Below are 22,591 nucleotides of genomic sequence, written 5' to 3'. Positions count from 1 at the left end.
TGTCCTAGGAAAACAGTTGTTATACAAGAGAGACTCTGAGCCCTTCTTCTCTGTGATCTCTCCTACTTACATATGTCCACCTAGATGACACTGTTATGCTTTCAACAAACACCAAACTGATGGGGTTGACAGATCTTGAACTTTCAGCCTCTCAGCCTTCTTCATATGTTACCCAGCCAGAGCTGTTTTGTTATTGAATGGAAACTGGACTACTTGTTCTGCCGAGTGAACTCTCCAATGTTTGACAGGCTTAAAGCATTCCCTTGTTTACTGTACCTACAAAGTCCTAGTTCAGTGCAGATTCTCCCATGTTTAGTCCACATGGAGGTGCAGCTAAAGAATTTCTCAAACTTGTGCAGACATAAAGCTTTACACTAGTGTGAACTCTGCTGATCAAAGAGGCCAGAGGGTAAGGAATTTCCCACATTCTCTGTACTCATAAGGCCTTTCTCCAAGGTGCATTTTTCTGGTGCTGAGCAAATCTGGTTTGTGGCTGAAAACTTTCTCAATTCATTTTCAAAAATAAGTCCTTTCTCTAGTGTGAACTCTCTGGTATTGAATAAAACCAAGAGTGTGGCTAAAGAATTCCCCACATTTACCAGCATAAGGATTTTCTCCAGAGTAGATTCTCTGTTCCTGAACAAGTATGAGTCTGTGAAAACTTACACATACTCTCTATACTTGGAATGTCTCTATAAGTCTGAAAGGTCCCACACACTCATACTCAGTGCTCTTGTGTGACTCCCCTCTGATTTTATGACTTGCCTGAGCTAGAGAAAGCCTGCGTTGATGAGCAAGCCCCTGCACCCTCCTTTGCATTCAAGAGAGTTCTGTGACTATCCCCACAACTCTTCATAAGTGAGGCTTTACCTTCCACAGTGCTGAGGGGCTGCCCTTCCTTCCACCCCATCTACCACTGGCAGGGGTCTTCCCTGACCTCAAGTCCTCCCCACAGGCCTACCAGAGCCTGGAATCTGCCAGAGTAAGCTGGAAACACACCTGCTTTGGTGTCCTATAAAGAAGCTCTTGACTCAAGAGATTGTTTTCTGGGCCTCTATTCCCAGCCAAACTCCTCTCTGGGGGTGCTGGTGACTAGGCTATGGCTGCTATAAACCTGAGGGCTGTGCAAAAGGGTGTGCCCAGGTTCAGTAAGCTCTGACAACAGCAGGATTCTGGCACAAGTGGTCGTTCAATCTGTTTCAATTTGATAATTAAAGTCTTGTTTATTTAGATCATCCCTTCAAAATGAATCTTCACTCATCTGGAGATTTTTCCAATGTATTTTTGCACTTTTACTTCTTTCATAAACTTCTCTCTGCAACCTATAAATTCCATTTATTTCCCTTTTCGTAGACAGTTCTTAAAAAACAGAAAGAAGCTCAGTGTGGTGTGCTGGCACACAACTCTGATCCCAACACTGAGAGGCTGAGGCAGAAGGATGGCCAGTGTGAGCCCAATCTGGGCAATTTAGAGACTTACCAAGACCCTGTCTCAAAATAAAAAATGTGAAAAAGGGTGGGGATATACTGTAGCTCAGTGGGAAGATGAAACATTAGTTGGTTAAAAGTGAGATTTCTTTAATTTCATTAAGTTGTCAAGATCAACTAAACACCCACAATCCAAGAGATATTATTTAACTCTTTTCAAGTAATTGTGGTAGCTGTCATTAAAGACAACTCTTCACAAAAACAAATTTGTCCCAAAGAGGTTAAGCCAGGAGTACCCCACCGTACATGATAGGAATGGACCCCTCTGTCAGCAGCAATGAGCCCTGCCCCATGATTCCTCCACCGAGAGCCAGCAAAGGCAGAATTGCAGGCCGGGAGATAGACAACTCCAACCTTCCCACCAGGTTCAGATACAAGTCCCCATGTGATGTCCCCCACATCCCATCCCCCTATTTGTCACAACTCCACAGCCACAGTGTAAGTACTCCTTAGGAAATCATGTTTCTCTTCTACTCTCTTTGAGCACATCTAAATATGGAGGTCTCAAGTTGCTCAGAGTACATTTGGAAACAGAGACGTTAGACATACATATTTCCATACTGCATAATCTGTGTGACCAACAAAAGTCTGTAAAATGCAGGTAGAACACAGGTCTGTAGGAGGCCATACTGGAAGTCCCAGGGTGCCAGGAATTGGAAAAATCTTTGTTCATATGAGTTTTCTACCATAATTATTAATTATTAGTAATGATCTTTTTCACATGTGTCCTGATTTGGGAAATAAATTAAATGAACATCTCATTCATAGTAGAAAAAATAATTCTCTTTAACTCAGACAGATCTTGCCTTGAATCCCTGACTTTTCACTCCCTATATATGTAACTTTGAGCAAGTTATTCAACTAGCCTCAGTTTTATCATCTTGAAACAGGATGAGAGTACCTGACTGCTATGATCATTATGGGTGATAAATACGATGACATGAGGATTTTAAGTTCTTAATACAACATCTGCTACACTAGTAAGAGGTAGTTTTTGCTTTCTTTCTTTTCTTTTCTTTTCTTTTTCAGTAGTTACTGAAACAACCTTATACATATCTGCAAAAATAACTTTTATGCATTTTACTAACTTGATGAATGGCAAGATAGAATAACATAAACTCTAAAAATTGAATCATTTTCCAGGACTCAAATTTATATACCTATCAATATTTGTTTAGAGGTCTTAGTTTTCTATAAAACTTCTAGTAAAACTCAAGGCTTCCCAAAATTCAGTGCTTTAGTCTCTCAAAAATAGAGTTTTCATGTTATTAGTAGTAAGTTTTATATATATATATCATATATATATATTATATATCATATATTATATATATCATATATATAATATATCATATTATATATATCATATATAATATATCATATAATATATATATCATATATATCATATATCATATATATCATATATATCATATATATCATATATTATATATATGATATATATTATATATAATACATATCACATATATTATATATATTATATATATAATATATATGATATATATATATATCAGAAGAAAAAAGAACTATGTCAATTAATTAATTAATTTATGGTACTGGAGATTGAATCCAGGGCTTTCTTCTATCTTTTTGTTGTTGTTGTTTAAATTTTTTTTATTTTGAGACAGTCTTGCTAAGCTGTTAAATTTCTGAGCCTGGGCTTGAACTTGCCTCGGGTTTCCTGAGGACTTATAGACACGTGCCACCACTCTCGCTTTAAATTTATTTTTACTTCACTCTGTCAACCTATATATTTTAATTACTCAATTATTTTAAAATAATTAACTCAGATAATTGAGAAAAAAGTATGAAATATATGAAATAATATTTTTATATACTGTACTCATGTGCGCATCTCAAGCACAAATATCTCCACATCTGTTTGCATTATGATCTTTGTGCATTCTCAGACTTAACAGCCACTCTTCTATGTAATGGGCGGTAATGGCACATTGCTGAAAAAAATTCACAAAATCTCCAAATATTAATTACTATTTATCTCAGTATGGTTAGGAGCTTCATTCTCATGTTTCCTTAGTATGTTATAAACATTTACTATGTTGCATTTTAAATTTGTATTTAAATGCATTTTTTATCACATTGTAATCTCCTCCAAGACCTGACAATGATCTTGGTTGATATCTTTTTCCCCAGCAATGAACACATTATGAACCCATTATAAGTATGAAATAGAAGGGAATGAATATACAAACAAGTATGTGAATAATTGCTTAGTGAAAGGTGAAAGTGTGTCCTCAACCTTGAGATCTCATGAAGTATAGACCAGATGCATTCAGATAGGCTCAGTACAAGATTCCCACATCTTCAGAAGGTTGGTAGCCCCCCAAATGTAAATAGAACAATCAAGTTCTTGTAGGTTGTTTGCTTGTAAAGTTATACATTATGGTCTGTTGACCCCTAGGAAATTGTCTCTAAAATTAAACATTTTGGCTGACTCAACTCTGATGGGTGGAAAGACTGAAAAAGGCAGAAGCATCTGGCATCAATTCCCTAAACACTAATTATCAACCCACACCACATTAAATTCAGAATGGAATGGCCAGGTCAGACAATCTATTTAAGCTTTAATAGAAGTTAATTATTCATTGATCAAATATATTTATACCTAATTAAAGTTTTCTGGTATCAGAAAACACAAGCTAATACAGGTTATAGCACTCTTCCTGGGAGTCAACCTGGTACATTACCAAATGGAAAGCTCATGCTATTCATATTGTATATATACACATTGGACAACTGAATTGTTGAATTTAGGGCATAATTCTTTTAGTTGACTTTACTATGTGAATGTTTTCTACAATACTTCCCAATATTGATATTTGTAGACAGAAGAATATAGTGTGAAAATAGACCAACAAAGTTTACCCATACTTGATTGAAATCACCAGAACTGAATTTTACATAAGCAATTATTATGGTTTTATGAAACATTGTCAGTTGTGCTCCATCATAAATATTTATAACTAAAAACTTGAGGCTTAGTGTGGAACTTCCACTTTATGGTATATTTTTATACAATTCTCTGATAAAACACAAAATGGCAGAATTGTCTATGGAATCATGAAGATTGGCTGCTTTTTCCTGGAAAAGGAACATATGTTAATCCTAAAAAAGTGTTCCCATACATTTCACTTTTAACAGTCATCAGTTACAATATGCTGCTTAAAATATGTTGCTTTCTTTTATAGAGTGTTTTCTAATATTGAACATATTTGAAAGTTGTAGATTTTCACTTTGGGGATATAATTTCTTTTCTAGAGGCATACCTTCAAATCTCTTGTTCCCTTATGATAGCAAGTTTCATCTCCCAACACCATGTGTCTCCAACTAAAATCACTGTCTGAAAGTGCCTATTGCCATAAATAGTCCACTATTAATAAATTTCATATAAGATTTTAATTTCAAAGACTGTTAAATCTCTTTCTAATTCCATAAATTGCTTTACAGCCTTTTTATTTATTTTTTCATTTGTAACACTTTTTATCAATCTAAGATCTGAGTTAAAACCCCCGTATCACCGCCATCCTCATGTTTTCTGCAACACAAGAGTCCTCACTGCCTGAATTTTAATTGTGGTAAGTGGGTATATCCTTGAAGTACACTCAATTTTTCCTGACAGGAACAAAATATCACTTCTTTAAATTATTTTTTGGAGGAACTATAGGCACAGCAAGACCTTCTCATGTTACATGTTGCTGATTTGAGTATTTCTCATGGAAATACTCTTAGAAATAAAATGCATTACAACTATCTGTTTATATGCTTAATCCCCCCAACCATCAAACTCAGAATTAAGTGTATTTTTTGCACTCAGAAAATAACAAAAGCATTCTGTACATAAAAAGCTTTCCATGTTTGTTTGTTGAATAAAACAGATGATGGATGGATGGATGGATGGATGGACCACATAATATGCTGCCTGATGCAGTTGGCATGTTGAGTGACAGAAATACTGGGCCATCCAATGCTATTCCCTTTCCTAAGATGAATAAAGGCCTAAAATAAACTTTTAAAAGATAAGAGAGTATGTGTTAACTGAAAGATTTTAGGAGATCTTCAGAAATCTTCCATGAGTCATAGAAAACCCTGGAAGAGACAAACGGTCATGGCTGTTTCTCCTAGTGAACTTTTAGGATCTTAAAATAATTAAATTTCCTGAATGAAAGCACAAAATTCAGTGCTAGAGAGGTGACACCATATTTGGATATTTGATATCTGAATACTTACTGACCTGGCTATAGGAAGTAATTCCTTTAAGTTAACAGAAGACAGTGTTAGATTCTTTCAAACTCAGTGATTCCCATAGACCTTCCTCAGATGCCTGCAGAGGACAGTGAGGGTCAGGCTGAACAGTCCTGGAATGAAATAGCTTCTTCTTGTGAATGCAGACAGCACTGTCTTGATTCTTTTCTTATACAGTTATTTTTCTCCCCTGGTTTGTAGATTAAAAAATAATTTCCAAATTGAAATCAATGAGTCTGCCTTATTTTATCATTAGCTTATTTTAATCTTCTTTTTCCCAGAGAACACAGAGAGAATCACAACTTTGAACCCATTCTAAACTGTTTCCTGGACAAGTCAAGCTCCTCTACTTTAAAAAAGATAATAAAACTTATTTTTAAATAGTTGCAGCCTATGAGGAGAGCATTGGAAGAAACATTTCAATCTGGTGGATTTTTTTAAAATAATAATAGTATTAATTCTTACTGATTTAATAAAGAAAAGGGAGATGATTTTCTTTACTGGAGAAGGATTCAATATTCAGGTTTTAAGGAAAAGACACAAGTGGGTAATAGCATTAAAGCAGCACATAATCATGAGAATTGGCAATCAGTGCCCAATTCTAGGAGAAGTAAAGGCACAATAATAAGCAGCTACTGCAGATATTTTTCTTTACCAGACAACATCTCATATATCTTTCATTAAATGGATGAAAGCCAGCTGCTGTACTTCCGGAAGCAGGGATCTCTGGCACAGAGAAGATACCAGTACAGTGATGTTTACACAGTGTAAAGAGAAGCACCTAGCACTAGCATTTACAGCTAACATTTAGGAAATGGGAATTTTTTTGTTATTTAAAATAACTGGGTTATCTTTTAAGAATTTTCAAATAATTAAACTATGAATGCATACACACTTACTGAGGTCCAAGCTTTAACAAGTATGGGAATGTCCCAGAAGCCTGGCAAGCTGGGTGCAGGTCTGCAGGATAGGGGTAGCCCCCTCCTCCCCATTTACCCAGGGGTCAAGGACACACACTGCCACTATATTCTCTACACAGTGGAAGGCATTTCAAGATCTCACTGGATCAAGTTTTCCCTTACAACATGAGAATCTCCAGATTTGAAAGTGTGAGTGCTTAAATTACATTTTCGCTGATCACGAAAACCTCTTTTGAGACGGCTTTTTAAATAGGTTCTTTTTTTTGCTTTTTGCTGTTTTCAAATAAATGTAGAATTTCATTCCTCTGCATTGCCCACTCCCTCTGTCATGACTCCAGCCCCAGAATATCCTCCCTGTGATCTTCTCAGGAAGGCAAAGCATGAGAGAAAGTGGACATTTTGAAATAGTTTTTTAAAGGGAGGATTCCATTGACATCATGGACACTATGGAGTGAGCTGAGGAAAAATGCTGCGTATTACTCTGGGAAGGGTCACAGGGCCATTTGAACTGCAAGAATCATCACTGTATATTCTCTGCTTGTTTCTCCATCCCTGTCATCTCATACCATAAAGGAAAAATAAAAGCCGAAAATAACCCTCTTATGTCTGATGTCTGAAACATGTGTTTAAAAAGCAGTGATTGGAGAGGGGTGGGGCTGTATCATCTAAACATAGCCTGAGGCCACCCATACTGTCACCAAGCAAATGCTATCACATGTTCAACAGTTGTTCTTAACTGGATGCAATGATATTGTAACCTTTTAATAAAGACAAAAAAATTTAAATTATTTTAAATAACTTCTGGAAAACCTTCATCATATGGGGAGGTCATGAGCATCTGATTCTCCTTGATCATCTTTCATTGGCTTCTAGGCCATTGGACACTCTGTCCTGAGGACCTCACTTAGCAGCCCACCATCAGGTGGCCCTTGGTCCTGACAGCTCCTTCTCAGTCATGATAACCTGAAACCTAGACTTGTTCCCCAGTTGCCCACCCTCTCCCCTTCCCCTAAGCCGATGAGTCCTCTGCCCATCCGATGTTGGAGCAGAAACCAGGCAGCTCGCAACACCTGTGCCTCTCTATTCTGGAGACCTGCAGAGGTTCCCTTGAACCTGGGCACACTGTGGCCCTCTCAGAATGCCAGGCACAGCCCTGCCCAGCCACACATCCTCACCATTTTCCCAGATTACTGCAGTGCTCTCAAAGTTTCCTGTAAGCACCATTGCCCTATTGCATCTCTCCTTCTCCTTGAGGTTCTTCAAACACATCTGACACTTGTCACCTCCCTTTAGTGGACCCCATGACACCTCCACATTGTGTCTGGACCCTAGTACAGACCTGCCTCTAGAACACAATCTTGGTGACCTCACCTATGTTCCCTCCCTACCAGATCAAGGGACTATAGAGCCCTGGCCTGATTGGCTACTCTGGGGCATTATCAAAGGATCATCCCATACTTAAATTTATCTTTCTTAAAATTTTCACCAGCTCTCCCTCAGACAAAGGTCTACTATCTCAAATCTATAAAGAACTTAAAAAGATCAGACCTCCCAAATTTAAAGACCCAATCCGAAAATGGGCATCTGAAATTAACAGACATTTCTCAGACAAAGAAGTAGAAATGGCAAATAAACATATGAAAAAATGTTCAATATCACTGGTCATTTGAGAGATGCAAATGCAAACACTGCTGAGATTCCACCTCACTCCAAAAAGAATGGCTGCTATCAAGAAATCAACCAATAACAAATGCTGGTGGGGCTGTGGGGAAAGAGGAACCCTGCTCCACTGCTGGTGGGAGTGTAGACTGGTGCAACCACTGTGGAAATCAATATGGAGATACTTCAAAGAACTAGGACTGGAAGTCCCATTTGACCCTGCTATTCCCCTGCTGGATATCTTCCCCAAAGAATTAAAAGAATCATACCACAGTGATATAGGTGCACCCATGTTCATAGCATCACAGTTTGTAATAGCTAAAACTTGGAAACAGCACAAATGCCCATCAACTGGAGACTGGATAAAGAAAATGCGTTTTTTTTTTAATAAAATGGAGTATTACTCAGCCATAAAGAATGAGAAACTAGAGATATTTATAGCTAAATGGATGCACACTGAGGACATACTCTAAAGTGAAATAAATAGGACACACAGGTGTAAATACCAAATAGTTTCTGTGGTGTGAGAAACTGAAAGTGTAAATAAGGACTAAAAGGTATAATAGATCATGTGAAATAGGAAGAAAAGGGGCAAAGGGAAGGGGAAATGGGAGGGGTAGGGGAAAGGAAAGAAGGGAATGGAATTAATGTGAGAAAATGAAAAAAAGGAAACAAAGTCTTTATAAATAGGGAAGGCTGGAGGGATTGAAGGGAGGGCAGGGGAATGGGGAAATAATTAAGGACCAAGAGAGTATGTAAAGGTGCAAATTTCCAATGATGAATGTCATTGTATTGTGTACCTGAAATGTACCAATAAAAGGATATACAGTTAAAAATAATTTCTCTTTCTTGAGGAAGCAAACATCCTTGATTCTCTTCCTTTCTGCTCAGCTCTTCTCGGCCTATTTTAAAGGACTCTCTTCTTGTGCTCCACTCCTTTGTTCTGCTTCCTTTTTCTCTTGTCACACTGCTGTGACTTATTCCTGATGTCTGGATGCTGCCTAGTTACTGAGGATTTCACACAGCAAGTTCCTCTCTAGATTCTTCCTTATGCTCTAGCTACACTGACAGTAGTATCTATTAGGTCCTAACATTTCTTCAGCTGATATCTTTATCTTTCCCTTCAAAAATTAATTTAAGTGTTTCACAGCAGTTAATGACTTCATTGTTGATCTGGCTCCTCCAGATTTATACAAGGTCATTTTCCTAAACCACCCAGTAGGGTGAGAGTAGATTTGAGGAGCGTAAGGCAATTGAAGTTCTCCTCAAAGCTGTAGGCACAACATTGTGCAGGTACCATTTTCAAGTCCACATGTTTGTCTGGTTCCCAGATGTCTTGAGTCATTACCTGAGAGCATTCTTCTTCTGCTCCCATTTCCCATATATGGCAAAGTTCTGCCTACTCTAATGTCTATCAAAATTGTTCCTTCTGTTGCTGCTGCCAATGCCATATATGAAGCTAATATAATTGCGTTTTCTAAAAGGGTTTTCTGCCTCTAGTTTTGTCTTTCTTCACCTTGCTAACACACTCATCCTTCTAAGCAGCTAAATGTGTAACATTTCTTCCTTCCCAAAGAGCCACTGTCACTATAGCAAAGCCCTCTGTCACGGCAATGCACATCTTCATGATTGTGGGCAATCTAACCCATCCTCATGAAACACCACTCTTTTTCTGTTTAAGGTCTTTCTACCTCTTTTTGCCTGAAAACTTCTACCTTCTGACCTCACCTCTCATACCCCTGCCACACCAAACCACTTCCCATTTATTTTAGTACCCAGCGCAATGGTATTCCATACTTCTCTGCATTATCATATCCAATTCACAGGATTAAATGTAGCTCCTTAGTCCCTGATGAAATCTTTTGTGTCTCTCAAGACTTGGGTATATAAACAATGTGCACTCACCAATCTCCAGTCCATTCACATCTTGGAGGTTTCACAATATTTTATGTGTCCTCTGAGATGGCTCCTGCCACACAATTCTGACTCCTCTACCCTTTCAACAAATAATTATTTTTTTTATGTTCTCTGATGGCTTTTCAATTCTCATATAATTATGCCTAAAATTTTATGGAGATTTTATCATCCTACAGTTATTTTTTATGAAGTATTTTAACCTGATAGGTACTGCATACACTCATTCATTTAGAAATTATTCAATAAGCTTTAATGATGTGATAAATTATTAGTGCTCAATACATGACCATATAGCAGAGAAGCACAGTTTTGTTTTTGTGGAAATTATAAGCAAATAGCATTTTAGAGAGTAAATAGTTTTATAAATAATTATTCAACTGTAATTGTGACAGATGATAGGAAGGAGAATAACAAGCTACTTTGAGAATATGCATTTGAAGATCTGCTTTCTTCAGGGACTGACAGACATATTGTGTTTTTATTCTACTCAGTGTCCAAGAGTAAAGAATGCATGCATATTCCTTGATGTCGGGAGACTGTTTATGGCCACCATCATCCTCTCCTATGAGTGGGCAGGGTGAAGACCCATGTTCGAAGACCGAGATCTGGTCCCCACTCATCATCTCACAGATTTTCAAAATGTGCTCTGCACTGTTGAACAGCACCTTTTCTACATGATCATACAATCTCCTTCCTCACTGATCACATGTTTTTCTCTCTACAGCTTTCTAATAGCCCATGTTTTATCATCTCCCCCATAGATCTGAATTTAGTTGTTACTGTATTTTTTTCCATCATTTACCAAACATACACAATGAGCACAACCCCCATCCACACAGTGCAGTAACCCCCTGCCCAAACTGATGTCACACAATCACAGCAGCTTTTCTGGATTCTTTCTAAAACAGAAAACTTGTTCATTCTGCAAAATAAAGTCAGTCTTTACCTGGGTGACTGTTAAAAAGGTGGAAATGAAAGAGGTAATTCTAGTCAAATGTGGTCACATTCTCATGATAATAGGGGCAAAATAAATGTTTTTATTTACATATGAGGTAGTGGCTTCTAAGTGATACCTGAAGGCCCAAATAAACTTAGGAAATTTGCCCCAAGTCATGCAGTATGTAGTTGGCTTTGGTTTGTTTGTCTCTGAAACTTAGGAATACTCATATCATGTGATCTAATCAACCTGTAAGTTTTGTAAATTTAAGTAAGGTTTTTTGTTTGTTTGTTTCTGGGTTTTGGCTTGTTTTTGTATTTGTTTATATAACCGCTTCCCTTCATAATCCACTGCTTAGAAAACATTGCCATTGTAGTTATTCATGTTGTGTGTATCCAGGTAACTGCTTGATCCCTTAAAGGGGAACACTCTGGGAATCCTTTGCAACCATGGAAAGCCTGGTGCAGAGATATAGGTAGCTGTATCTGTCCTGCCTCTGGACCTCACTAAATAAACAACCATTCAAACTGGTTAGTTTCTGAAATTCAGCTTACCATGTTTTTCCTCTAGACCTTATATATGATAAGCCCTGAACAAGTGGTTTGATTTGAAATTTGACTTGTGTGTAGCAGGCAGGGTAGTGTGGGTCATTGTTTGGTGAAGTACAAAGTGGCCTAAACTATAATATTTACAAATAAGGATATTGTCAATTTAGTTGAAGAAATGACACATATAAACAGAATACTAGCAATGCTGCAGAGCACAGAAAATGAATGATAGCCTGTGACCTTCCTGGTAGCTTTCCAGGACATGTCCTGAGGACCATGCATGAGTCCCATTTGTCCACCTACAAATTCAGGTCTCAATTAAAATACAAATGTGGGGCTGGGGATTTAGCTCAGTGGTTTCGCCACCTGCTGTGCAAGCGCAAGGACCTGAGTTTGATCCCCAGTACTGGGAAAAAAAATAAATAAACAAATAAAATAAAATACAAATGTAAAGTCACCACACTAGAGCTCCCATTTGAGGATATCATATGCAAATTAGGTATTAAAGTTGCCAAGAAGTCCTGTGTAAAGAAATTTAATTAACTTCATATATATCAGCAATCTCCCAAAATGCATTTGGGCACTTAACATTGTTTTGTGAAGACGAAAAAAATATCAAACTTTCAAATAAATGGTGCTCTTTGGGCCATATATGGAAAATACCACTCAGGAATTACACTTTGAAGGGGGGCCCTATGAAGGCCCCAATGAGTTTTCAAGGAAGCAAACTCCCATTGAAGGGCAAAGTCAAATAAGCAATGGGCTTCCAGATTTGGGATGGGAGTGGCTAGGATGCAAAAGCAGATATCCTAAGTACTTATAAGGAGGCAGTGACCCACACACCTCATGTTCATTAAAATTCTCACCCTGATGTCTTCACTATCCAGATATTCAAAACGTCTTTGATGCATTGATGTCATAGAATTAGGAAACTGGGATTCATCTTTGGAGGATAGTGAGTATTCAGAGTGACCATGACAGAGCAGTGGAGCAGTGGAACATGAGGCCAGAAAGGAAGTGAAGAAATGATTGTGGAAGGGAAAAAAATCAATACTTCATTGAGAAATGTGGACCAGGCTCTGTGATGAAAGTATTTCATACCTTGTCTCATTTACACTTGGTGTTAGGGTTTAGATCTTGACTGTCCCTCAAGGGCCATATGCTAAAGACTTGAATACTAGCCTGTGGTGTCCTTAGAAAGTAGTAAACTTTAAGAGTCAGGACCTAGTGGAAGAAAGTTAGGTCACTGATTGTGACCTTGACAAGGTATTGGAACCCTGCTCTCTCCCTCTCTCTTCCTCTCTCTCTCTTTCTCTCTCTTTCTCTCTCTCTCTCTCCCTTCTCCCTTCCCTTCTCTTCCCTCTCCTTTCTTACCTCTCCCTCTCTCTCTCTCCTTCCTGGTGCAACCATGTGGTAACCAGTTTTGTTCTACCACACTACTCACCGTGATGTTCTGCCTCACCACAGGCTCTAAAACAATAGAGCCAAGAGATCAGACCACACCATGTAATGAAACCTCCAAAACTATGAGCAAAAGTAAACCATATTTTGTCACAGAACACAAAACTGACTAACACATCTACTGCTCATGTAGAGCAATGGATAGTTATGTTTACGGAAAAGAAAACAGAAATAAAAAAGAAAGAAGCTGAATAATAAAAGTGTCAAAAGAATAGAAAAAGAAAAGCAAGGGACAGAGGGTGTGGAATCAGTTGTGGGGAAAAGAGTGAAACTTGATTTTAAAAGGTGAGAAGAGAAAACTTCTACTAGAATTGTTATTTCATGTATCTCATTTTTTTTTCTTTTTGGTACGGGGGATCAAACTCGGAACCTTGCGCTTGCAAGGCAGTCAGTGAAATCACTGAGCTAAATCCCCGACCCATGTATCTCATTTTTAATAGCACTAGTAGACTCCAGATTTCTGAGGTATTTTACCTTACTATGTCCTATAAAATTAATAAGAATTATACATTTAGGATAATTACCATGGTTATTCTTTCTTTTTTAAAAAGATGTTTCCTACTCCTATTTTCTGAACTTTTGATACCTTCCCAGGTCTCTATTTTTAAACTCTAAAAATACCATTTAGTGGTTGAATATTTTCCTTAGTTAACTAAGCTAAAGCACTGCATCTAACACCATCTGGAACCACTAATTTTATTTTGTTTGAACTATCCAAGTTTGCTCTTACCTGAATTTCAACAGGAGCTATTTTTACAAAGTCTTCATTATTTTCTAATTTTCTAAAACACATTTCTTTCTTTTCCAGTTCTTTAAAACAAATGTTTAAAGAAATCATCAAAGCTGAAGTTCTGTGACATGTACTACTTCAAGACGTCTCCATTTTAACAACAAATATCTGTAAGACTTGGATGGAACAATGTATTTTCATATTAATATGCTTTTATAAGTTCAGTTAAAAGCCTCTTCAAAGACTTTTAAAACCGTCATTTGCAAATCAGCAAGATACTAATTCAGTCTGCCATTAAAAGGTGTTTAATAAAATACAGTCATAAACAAGTCTTTTAATAACTATTGGACCACAGGTGAGCTTAAGGCTGGAAAAGGAAACAGAATGACTTTATTGATAAAAGAGTGGCTGCTTTCTAGAACAATCTGAAATATTTGATTTACACCAGTGGCTTCAGGTACACCTAATCTCTACTGCATTTGATCCTAGATATTAGCCCCCATCACAAGATGAGCCTCAACCAGTTCTACTCCATTATGAATCACAGAAATTTAAATAGCTCAAGAATGTAACATTTGTATAGAATCATGTTCACTTCTCCATCCTCTCTGATCCTGCTACCTAATGTGTTACATGTTTCTTTCTTTTTTTTTCTTATGATTTAATCCTCATTTAAAACAATTTCCCAGTGCCCTTGGCCTTCTAAGACTAGGATTCCATCTTGCTTTGAACATGCACCAGCCACGGGCCTCCTTTGCTTTGCTGGTACCTACCTGTCTCTAGTGCCTACATAAGACTGAGCTCTAGTGGCTGAGGATAGACTCCCCAACACCCACTGTTGGCCCACCTCTACTCTTATATGTCCCTGGGCTGGGACTCCCCATGGCCTCATCCTGCCTGCTGCGGGGACCTCCTTCTTCCTTGTGTCAGAACACCACATTGCCTTTTTGGCTGAACTTTTACCCATCAATTGTCTGATTTTTCAATTCATATGCTTTGTTTTGGAGTGCATTTCTTTTTTTTGTTTGTTTTGGAGTGCATTTCTTTTTTTTCTTTCTTTTTTTTTTTTTTTTTGGTACTGGAGATCGAACTCGGGCCGTTTTGCTTGTGGGGTAGGCGGCAGAATCACTGAGCTAAATCCCTGGCTCTAGACTGTATTTTAAGAACAATGTGGCCTACATTTTGACACTTAGGAAAATTTACGCATTCAAATCTTTGCTTGGGCTGTGAATTTCAAATTCTGCCTGGGAAACAAGAGTGTAATGATAGTTTAGTGCTACCTTTCTGTTTCTTTCCTATATACACATATATCTTAAAATAGTTATTTTAATTTTTTAATTATACAAATAATAAATTTTCAATGTAGAAAAATAAAAAGATACAGATAGGCAATGATCTTATCTATACCTTTCCAAATTTTTTTCCTTTGGAGATAGATAAATATCTAATTTTGTTACCATAATCTGTGCCTCTCAAAAAAAAAATCCAGCCATAAAAGTAAAGTTCCACTAGCCTTAGATATATGGAACAGGCACTAACCTATATTATATACAAACCTATTTGCACTCACTTTAATTTTTTTTCTTTTGGTGGCAGAATAAACTCAGGGCCTTACACCACAAGCCAAGCATCCTCTACCACTGAGCTACATCTGTTGTCCTCATTTGAACTTTGATTTTTAAAATCTAAACTGATAAATCAAGTGTGGTGACACACACCTGTAATCCCAGTACTTAGGAGGCTGAGGCAGGAAGACTACCATGAATTCTAGCCTGGTGGATTACATAGTGACTTCAAGGCCAGACTGAACTACATAAAACCTAAAAAGAAAAAAATAATTAAATTGATGCGATTAGAATCCTACTAAAGATTCCAGCCCCACTCCCCCTTGTGGTACTGGGAATCAAAGCCCGGGCTCTGCATGTGCTTCACGGTGTTCTTCCACTGAGCTCCTCTTCCAGGTTTAAAAGATTCCCCTTAAACAGAAACAGTTTCAGAATAACTTAGAACTTGATCCAGGGATGCTCCTGGCAAAGAGCCAAGTATTCCTTTTTTTCATTAAAATAAGCAGCTTTCCACTACTGCCTCTTTTGGAGAGAATATTCTGCCGATTTGGCGACAAGATCTTCATACATATATATGATGACATTTAGTAAATGTTTCATTCATTCTGGTTTTCTTGGAAATATTCATCAAACATAGAGGAAGACTCATCTTCATGCTCCTTTGGTTCTTTAAATTCCAAGTCTTCCCCATACTGAATGGCAAAATCAATACGCTGTAATACGATGTTCATGCTTTCTTCATCTGACTGATCGTAAGGTAAAAACCTAACCATGCTGTAGTCATCAATCAGTCCACATACAGCTTTAGTCAATTTTTTGAATTTTTTGCTCCTTAGGTTACTGGTTGAATATTCTAACAAAGAATACATATCTGCATCTAGAAACTTCTCAATTTCCTTTTTAGCTTTCTTACTCGGCAGATCCATTTTCGTCATGATGTTAACTTGTGAGATTTCTAAAGAGACCATGGCACTCAGAGCTGCCAGGATGCCAGAAATAAACTTAAAGGACTCTACCATGAACTGAGAATCAACAAGGAACATGCCACAGACTTGAAACTCCCACTGTTCCAGGTGCTGGACCAGCTGTTTCATCACAGGCAGGTGAGTGTACAATTCGATCTGACCTGGACAGTTGAAAAGAATGTAGTCATCTTCCACATGGCCAAGACAGTTCTCTAGCCAGTCCAAATTATTGCCAAAATACTCCATGCAAAACACCAGTCCTCCATTGGGACCAAACCGCAGAGAGTCATCCTTCATCACATCATCTACCTCAATCAGTTCCCGGATATCAGCCATCACAGGGTAGTTGAAGTGTTCTGCTGCCGGATCTAGGTTGACCACCTGGACAGACTGGTTGAGGGCTTCACAGTGCTGGACCATGGTGGCACAGTAGGTGCTCCGGGCATGTTGGCTCTCCAGGTCCCCAGTGCCCTCAGCCACACTCCCTTCAGCCTGCCTGGAGTGCACTTCTATAGTCCATTTAGATGGCTACTCTGGGAATCAAACCTCTATCACTCTTGACCTCTCAGTCTAATTTACCCTATAAACAACTGGCCAGTCTTGAGGCAACCTGAACTGTGAAATGTGTGATATTTGTGATACCTGAATAAAACTCCATGGGGCAAACAGTAGCAAATGATCAGTAAATATGGTCTCCATGATAAATGCTTAGAGTTTTCTCTTGAGAAAGTGTCTTTACAAAAATACTGATAAAAAGAATAATAGAAACTGTTTTTGATGCTGAGACTTTTTAATTTTTATTTTTGAGACAGGGTCCCACTAAGTCCCCAAGTTGCCCAAGGTGGGCTTGAATTTTCGGTCTTCCTGCCTCGCCCTTTCAGTGTTGGGATTATCGATCTGCACTACCTAGGTTAGAACCATATTTTTATGTGATGAAGAACATTCCAGCAGTGGAGTGAAAGTGACCTGGAATGAGGGAGACCAATAGGATGGCTATGAACTTGTCAGAGGAAATGGAAATTAGCATATTAGTTAGGACTATGGCTGAGACCATAGATATAGGAGTGAAAAATACTGCAAACAGTCCTGAATACAAGGAAAAGATTCCTTGTTTGGGGGAGAAATAAGAGGAAGACTCTACCCAAGTGTCTGAATTAGACAGATGTATAGTGTTGATGAGATTGGGGTGCAGAAAGCCACACATTAGATCATGCATCCATTCTTTGACTAGACACGGTGACTCAAATGTATCTGTACTCTTCTTAGTTATGTTTTCTCTTTGCTGAGACAAAATACTTGGAATCTAAAGTTAAAGGAGGAAAGGTTTATCATACCTCACAGTTTACAGAGGTTTCAGTTCATAGTTGTCTGGCTCCAAGGCAGGGTGGCATGGCAGAGGGGCATCTCAGAGGAGAAAAAGTTCATAGTGGTCAGAAGGCAGCAAAGCAGTGAAGTAGCAAAGAACCAGTAAGCACCGAGTGACCACAGCAGCCCTCTTTCTGTTCCTCATATTCTATCCAGGCTGCCCACCATTAGGGCAGTAACACTCCTCCCCAGGAAAAGGCACCCTTAATCCTAGCATCACACCCTTAATCCCAGCATCACATACTCTAATCTAGCCCCACCTGGGACCATGAGAGGCTTTTGGGAGACATCCAGGTGCAAGCCATAACAACTCTGATGGTTTCTTTTGGGACATGCAATTAGTTATATATAGTTAAATGGAGGCAGGAGAGACATTCCCTTGAGCACTTAGCAGCAAACAAGCAGAGGTCATATGTCATGAAAAATCAATGGAAATGGCTCCGGGGAATTTGCACAATTAGAGGAGCAAAGAACAGGAATGTGTTAGTCACCTTTCTTGTCTCTGAGACACAATATTCAATACTCACAACATAAAGGAGGAGAAGTTTAATTTGCTCAAAGTTTCCGTCCATCTTTAGCTGGCTCCAAGGCAAAGTTATCATGATGGATGGGCACAAAGGAGGAAAACTGTTCATCAACAGCAGCCAGGAAGCAGAGGGAGAAGGGAGAAACCAACTGCAGAAAAGAATATGCCCTTTAAATTCATGTCCCCAATGACACATTCCTTCTGGCCAAGCTCCACTTCTGAACATGAGAATTCTGTAGAACACTTTATATCTAAATAATAACAAAGACTATGCATATTTTAAAGATTAGACCTTCTAACAATACCTGGTTCAAATTGAAAATTTCCTTAGGAAATAAAACTTGAAGACATTATGGAGGCAGTTGAAAAAATTTGAATCTGGCCCATGAATGATATAATAGTATTGAATCAAAGTTAAATACCCTAAATTTGATAATTGTACTGTGATTATTTCAAAGAATGCCCTTTATCTTAGGAGACACATTCTGATATACTTAAGGGTAAAGGTACATTATATCTGCCACATATTCTGTACTGGGTCAGGAAAATGCAATAAATATGTATGTTCTCCACAATTTTATTATAATTGTGTAATATGTACATCATGCATATATTATGTTTATAGTGTTCTATAAACACTACATAAATGTGTAATTATAAATCACACATATATAGTGTTTAGAATGTTCTCGTGTTTGATTCCTCTAGTTTATAGTGTTTAGAATGTTCTAAAACATTCCTGAGAATACTCTAAACACTATATATGCATGATTTAGATATTATACATTTATAAATTAAATTATGGAGAAAGAACTAAAGCAAATGGTACAAAACATAAACAATAGGTAAATCTAAATAAAGTATTATAGAAAGAAAAAGTTTTACAAAAATTTTGACAGACTGGGCCATTTAAGAAAGTTGAAAGGAAAGGACAGACTCTTGCAGAAAACATATTAAGGGCTATTTAATGCAAGTAAAGTAAAACATACGTCTTTGATATAAGACATACGAAATCTGTCCCACTATTTTATAACTACTCTTCAATCAAAATAAGATCTACATTTAAAAAAGAATGAAGCTGGGATGTTAAAACTCTGGACAAAATCAGCAGATGAATGAGGACACTGGGCATCAAGGGTTTCTGCAAGTGTACACTATAACACACGTGACAAACACCTGCTCCGACTCTGGTACATTCACTGGCAATAAGCATCTAGAACCTCTACCTGAAAGCTTCCCTGTGCCCTTGGGGTCCTCAAGACCTTTCAGGCTCAGTACTTTAAGGAGTGTGTTAGTTAGGCTTTTCTAGAGGAACGGGATCAATGGAAAATATGGTTATAATTAGGCAAGGGGATTTATTAGGCAGGCTTGAAGGATCAGAGGCAGGAGACTCCACAATAGCCATCTGTGGGATCACAAGCAAAATGGTCCGCACTGGCCATCTGAACCCCAGAGATAAGGATCTAATATGCTCAGCCCAAAGAGATGTAAGCTGCAGAACAAGAGGAATCAAATATGCAGCAACAGTTCAAGGCCAAAAGCCTGGAAGATCACTGTAGAATCACTGGTGCAAGTCTGCATTGGAAGGCTGAAGAAACTGGAGACCAATGTCCAAAGGTGATGAAAAAGACTAGGGCTTTTGCTTCTCTCCCTATTTACTCTATCCAGCCTACAAGCCTTTGGTTGGTGCCACCCATGTCCAGGGTGGAACTTCATACCTCAGTTTGCTGGCCTCCAAGTCAGTCGTCCACAGACACACCCAAAACTGTATGCTTTACAATCTGATAGGAGACTCTTAATCCATTCAAGTTGACATATCATAATTAATGGTCACAAGGAGAGTCAAGGATGTACTGTCCATGTGATTGGATATAAATACCCTCCAGGTAGGGTTGAGTGAAGTAATCCAAGCATAGTTATTATCTTGTCATTATTCTTGGGTACCTTAAAAACATTGATTTCCTTGAGGATTACAGTCACTAAATCTGTGAAAAAGAAAATTCTATGAGTTGCAAAGTATGTAGAATTGTAGTAAGACAAAAATGTGAAAAGGAAACTCAGTATAGGACAGAGTTGTACCTAAGGGAAGATCAGTAACTGGGAGGTGACATCTCTTATGCTTCTTTCTTCTATGCTGTTTTTTCAATCCTCTCTTACTGGAGATTGCTTTCTCTTTGATTCACATTTAGAATAGTGTTTACTCAAACCTCTTGACTTTAGTAGAAAAAATAAATTCAGTCACAGCTTGAATGCTGTAAAATATATAATTTTCCTACTAACTGATTTCATCAAGGTAGCCACAGGCAATTTAATGGAGAAATGATAATCTTTCAAGCAAATTGTGCTGGGATAATTGAATTTCCACATATAAAAAATGGAATTGGACTCCTACCTCACACCTTATACAAAGCTTAATATATACCAATGACCTAAATATAATAACCCCAAACTATACAACTTTTAGAAGAAAACATCATGGTAAATCATTATGACTATGCATTTGACAATGGGTTGTCTGATATGATACCAAAAGCACAAGCAGCCAAAGAAAAATGGAAAAGTTGAACTTTACCAAAATTTAAAACTTTGTATATCAAAGAACATTTTTAAGGAAACAAAAAACAACCTATACAATCAGCGAAATGTATGCTATAAATTATCTAGTAAAGGTTTGACATTCAGTATATATAAAGAACTTTTACAATTAACCAAGGAAAACAACCCTTTTTTAAAAAATGACCAGAGCCAAGCATGGCGGCACAGACCTGTAATCTCAGCACTCTGGAAAGTGGAAACAGGAGGATGGCAAGTTCCAGCTAAGCCCTGAGAAACTTAGTGAGACCCTCTCTCAAAATAAAACATACAAAAGGGGGCATGAGAATGTAGCTCAGTGCTAATGCCTTGGATTCAATCCCTAGCACTGTCACTACCAGCAACAAAAAAAGGCAAAGAACTTGAAGAACATCAAAGATACACGAATGTCCAAAAAGCACATTAAAATACATTCAATATCGCTAGAAATTAGGGAACTACAAGTCAAAATCACAATGAGGTAATACTTTACACTCATTGGGTATAATAAAAAGCTTTACATTTTATAATAATGGGTATACGCCACCTGCCTTGCAAGTGGAAGGACCCAAGTTCGATCCCCGGTACTAAAAAAAAAAAATAATGATAATAATGGGTATAATAAAAAGCTTTACATTTATATTTAAGAAAAAAGTAAGCTAACAAGTGTTAAGGATACAGAGAAAGTGAAGCCTTAAAACGTTGCTACATGAAATGTAAAATGGTTCAAAATGTGGTAAACAATTTGCTGTTTCCTTAAAATGTTAAACACAAGATTATCCTATGATCCAGCAATTCTGCTCCTGGACACCACCCCCCCAATTGAAAACAGATCATTAGCCATTAGCCATGTTCATGCAGAAGCACCATCCCTAACAGCCAAAAAGAGATGATAGTGCAAATGCCCACTAATGAATGAATGGATAAATAAATTGTGTTACAGAAATACAATGGAACATTATTCAATCATAAAAAGGAATGAAGTCCTAATACATTGTACAATGTGGATGAACCTAGAAACATGCTAAGTGAAAGAACTGACACAAAAGTTCACACATATGCATCCACTGGCAGATCCCTTTTAGGTAAAGCATACAGATAGTCAGTGAATCCATAGAGGCAGAAAGCAGAGTGGTAGTTGCCAAGGCTGAGGGAGGAGAGAACAGGGCCAAGCTGCTTGAGGGAGGTAAGATTTACTTTGGGATGGTGAATATTTTTGAATAAGATAGAGACACTGGATACATAAGTTTGTAAATGTAGTAAATGTCACTCCATTATTCACTTTAAAGTGATTAGTTTGGTGCCAATTCCACCTCAATTGAAAAAGAAAATAATATATAATTTCCACCATTTCTTTTATGTACCTGAAATTCTATTACTATTGAATACTGAAAACATTCGATACATGTAAGAACTACTTTTGGTTTTCAAGCGTACTCTCTTTTGCTGTGTGCCTTTTCAGGATTTTAGTCAATCCTCATTTAACGACGACCTTCTTAAGGGACCTCCCTCCTCTTGCAGGCAGTCCTCCTGATAGCACTGTGTAGGACTGGATGGGGGAGTCTGGCAGAACAGCCTCTGCCTTGTTATTACCTAAAATTGTTCCCGTTAAAATTGCAAGTCATCTGGCCCCAAGGTTGGACAAAACTTGAGACAGGTAAG

At 37.8% G+C, this 22,591-nt stretch overlaps 1 pseudogene across 2 annotated transcripts; it reads right to left on the bottom strand.

Annotated features, from left to right (window-relative positions):
- Positions 1-3,350: 3,350 nt before the first annotated feature.
- Positions 3,351-20,961, bottom strand: LOC147823346 (GPN-loop GTPase 3 pseudogene; annotated as a pseudogene). Of its 2 annotated transcripts, XR_015444059.1 has the most exons (3): positions 20,077-20,961; positions 18,360-18,507; positions 3,351-17,871 (listed from the first exon to the last, which is right to left on the bottom strand). The product of XR_015444059.1 is annotated as a GPN-loop GTPase 3 pseudogene, transcript variant X1 (transcript). The 2 variants fall into 2 exon arrangements; XR_015444060.1 differs by having other exon boundaries at positions 3,351-18,507.
- Between the last annotated feature and the right edge of the window lie 1,630 nt (positions 20,962-22,591).

This window comes from Heterocephalus glaber, unplaced genomic scaffold (genome assembly GCF_053883595.1).
Source record: "Heterocephalus glaber isolate CG9 unplaced genomic scaffold, H.glaber_assembly_v1.0 deba00001593, whole genome shotgun sequence".
Classification (NCBI taxonomy): Eukaryota; Metazoa; Chordata; class Mammalia; order Rodentia; family Bathyergidae; genus Heterocephalus; species Heterocephalus glaber.
The sequence above is the reverse complement of the archived record's forward strand: the minus strand, read 5'-3'. Positions and strand labels throughout refer to the sequence as shown.